The following is a 3762-nucleotide window of genomic DNA, read 5'->3' as shown; positions in this document are numbered from 1 at the left end:
GCCTCCTCATCGTATGGTGCCCCTGCAGCGCCCGGCCAAGGTGCTTCGGCTGCTGTGGGTGCTGGCCCCTACGCCGCGTTGGGCACCTACGATCCTCCTGCAGCGCCCGGGCACGGCGCTTTGGCTGCCGCCTCTGTCGGGTCCTACTCCTCCCCTGGCGCCTATGCGCTGGTCCCTCGTCCAGAGATGGCCCTGTCCATGGATCCCTATGCCCCACTAGCGCAGGCGTACATTGCTGAAACCGCGGCGCCGCCGCCGTTTTATTTCTCGCACCTGCTGCCGGTGAAGCTCGCGCCGGACAACTACCTGTCATGGCGTGCTCAGGTCTTGCCTCTACTCCGCAGCCGCTACTTGGAGGGCTACGTCGACGGATCCATCCTGTGTCCACCCTCTCACCATCTGGCATATCACACGTGGGTGGCGCAGGATCAGGCTATTCTCTCCGCTATCCAGTCTTCACTCACGCCGAGTGTTTCGTCGATGGTCATCTTCGCCGCTACGTCCAGGGAGGCGTGGGCGGCCCTCCACACTAGTTTCGCCTCTCAGTCTCAGGCGCGTGCGCACTCTATACGCACCGAGCTGGGTGAGACCAAGCTTGGCGATCTCAGCATCACGGAGTACTTCAACAAGATGACGAGCCTCGCCGACACCTTGGCCTCTGTTGGTCAGCCGCTTCAGGACGAGGACTTCACCACTTTTGTGCTTAACGGGCTTGATGATGATTATGACAATCTCATTGAGAACGTCCATGTTCGAGAGGATACGCTCCCACGTCATGAGCTCTATGCGCGCCTCCTTGGGCGTGAGCAGCGCATCAAGGCGCGCCGTGTTTCCCCCAGCTTCGCCTCCGCCAACGCCGCCACACGCGGCAAACCTCAGAAGCCGGCCGCATCAGGTGGCAAACCACCGGCTTCCTCGTCGCAGGCCTCGCGGGGCAACGCGCCGACCATCACTGGAGGGAGTCGCCCAGTTGCTTGCTGTTCTAGTTGCGGTGCTCCTCAGGCTTGTCAGCTTTGTGGCATCGATCGTCACCTCGCCTCTCGCTGCCACAGACGCTACAAGCAAGACTTCCTTGGCCTGTGGTTGTTGCAAGTATTACATGAAGGACGGACTGTGGTTGTTGCCTTCACTGTTATGCATTTTTTTCTAGAAACAGAACACCATGCACAAGCAGCAAGTTCTCCTGTATACCATGTGAACAGGCATGCACGCAGCATCTTGCCATCCTCACGAAGTACCGGAAGATCATTTTGTCCGCATACAATAAAGTTCGTTCTCGAAGCTAATACTTTTATTGTGCGTGCAAGAAATATGCCATGAAAGTCATTTGCATTAGTTGGCTTATTAAGAAAAAGTCGAGAAACATGAATGAACTATGGCGGACCTGTCCACGACAACGGGACGGGACCAGTGAAGCTGAGGAGCAGGAGCTGCCAACTTGGGTCCATGGTCCATGCCACCCACCAATTTCTTCAGTCGACAGACAACACCTCATGCATGAAAAATGCAAGAAAATAAAGTTTGAATTGGCACTCCGCACGCACACTGACTATTGTGGCCACTGACTAGTACTACGTACTTGCAACGCATGGTTACACACATTCATGCACGAGCATAAGATGAGATGCACCACCCAAGCAGTTTTTGCCAAGATCACTTGAGAATCACCTGCACCCCAAACTGGTTTCTTGCTGAGTGTTCCTGCTTTTTGTATACATACCACAGGCCACAGCTGAATCCATGGCGAAATGCTTCCTGCTGCTCGCCTTCTTGGCGTTTCTCCTGCCGGCGGCCTATGCGACGTGCCACCCTGACGACCTTCAAGCGCCGCGGGGCTTCGCCGGGAAGGTACTTGGACCTCTCAAATAATTCATTTGGTTGGTGAGGTACCCAAGGGTTTGACACTACTCGAGGGCCTCACCGTTGTCGATCGTTCACTAGGTATTGCTTTCTCTAACTTGCTATTGTATGTGAAGAGCAATAGAAGAACACTCCAACAACAACAACCAAACACCATTACTGGGACCAACAACAGTGTTAGATCTGGAAGTGGCAACATTGTATCTGGGAGCGGCAACACTGTTGTATCTGGGACAACAACAATGTTTCTGGGAGCAACAACACAGTCACATCTGGGAGCAGCAATGTCATACTTGACACCAACCATGTCGTAATTGGGAGCAACAATACTGTATCCGGCAATAACAATAGGGTAACTGGGAACAATAATGTTGTATCCGGGAGCAACCAAGTCGTGTCCGGGGACAACAAAGTCGTAACTGGCTAATGATCTGTTAGTGGATTGATTTCGGCTTCCCTGGTGCAGTTCATACGTCCTTGTCCAAGTTCAGTGTGGCTGACAATTACTTGGTGGGCCCAATCGTGTTTGGAACTTCATGGATATAGCATCCTACCTACTTAAAATAAAATTTCCCTAAAATATCTATAGAACGTTTTACATACTAAATGCTGGCCTGGACAGCAATGGCGACTTGCAGCTTAGGTACAAGTTTTCATCGTGGATGTCTAGATGTGGTTATTTCATCTATTCTGTTATCTGTAATGTGTGATGTTTTATTATATATGAAGATTGATCTATGAATTATAACTGCTCAATGTCATCTAGCTATACACTTCTCAGGTGATGCAATACGGATCGTTTGCCATGTGCACCTCGTAGTTCCTTTGTGACCAGTGATTACCTTCAATCTCGTTTCTAGATGTACATACTCCCTCCTTCTAACTATATAGGGCTTAATGCGTTTTTCGAGGCTAACTTTGACCAAAAGTTAGAGCAATAATATCTAACAAGCAACTTACACAAAGCATATCGTCAAATTTGTATGTTAAAGGAGCTTCCAATGATATAATTTTCGCATTATAAATCTCATATAGTATTAATCTTGTCAATAGTCAAAGGCGGTATTGAAAAACGTATTAGGCCCTGTATAGATGGAAGGAGGGACTACTTCTTTTCTAGAGCCCTTAGAATTTATCGAATCCAGAAAATGAATTAATCTTGGCAAGGAAATGTATGCATGCCTTGGTTATCTCAAATCATCCCAGTTTCTCGGACCAACAATTATCACAGAGATAGTAGAAATAAAAAGAAAATAGGCCAGGCTAAGGTTGCTCCAGCGGCTGTGTACACGCGTTAGGGATAATAATTACAGATCAACAATGCACGGGTAAACATTGATAAATATATTTCGCAAATCTCTACTTCTAATGGAGCAGTTGGTAGTTTCGCTTCCAGGTTTTTTTTCGTCCCACCTCCCATGGTTTCTTTGGTACCTCGTCCCACCTTACACTGAGCCGCCACGAACCGAAAAAACCGCGTACCGAAGCCCCCACCCACCCTCACGCATTCCAGGGCCCAACCTCCGATCGCACCCAAGACAATCGAGCAAAAAAAGCTACGAAAATTAACCAGCGAAAAAAACTTAATGGAGGAGTTGGTAGTCCAGTACGGTTTATTTTCAACACTTTCCTAATGACAAAAGATCACGGATCTAACTTTCCTACCTTAGCCAAATCAACGAATCTCTCTCATTAATGCAATTTGCTTTAGGAAACAAATAATAGATTCTTTCCTACCTTAGCCAAATCAACGGATCTCTCTCATTAATGCAATTTGCTTTAGCAAACAAATAACAAATTCTTTCCTACCTTAGCCAAATCAACGAATCTCTCTCATTAATGCAATTGGCTTTAGGAAACAAATAATAGATTCTTTCCTACCTTAGCCAAATCAATGGATCT

At 48.2% G+C, this 3762-nt stretch overlaps 1 pseudogene; it reads left to right on the top strand.

Moving 5' to 3' along the window:
* The first annotated feature begins 1676 nt into the window (after positions 1-1676).
* On the top strand, positions 1677-2412 carry LOC123181880 (putative uncharacterized protein DDB_G0272516; annotated as a pseudogene).
* Positions 2413-3762: the final 1350 nt, after the last annotated feature.

Source organism: Triticum aestivum, chromosome 1A, assembly GCF_018294505.1.
Source record: "Triticum aestivum cultivar Chinese Spring chromosome 1A, IWGSC CS RefSeq v2.1, whole genome shotgun sequence".
Lineage (NCBI taxonomy): Eukaryota > Viridiplantae > Streptophyta > Magnoliopsida > Poales > Poaceae > Triticum > Triticum aestivum.
This window is presented reverse-complemented; position numbering and strand designations above follow the sequence as displayed.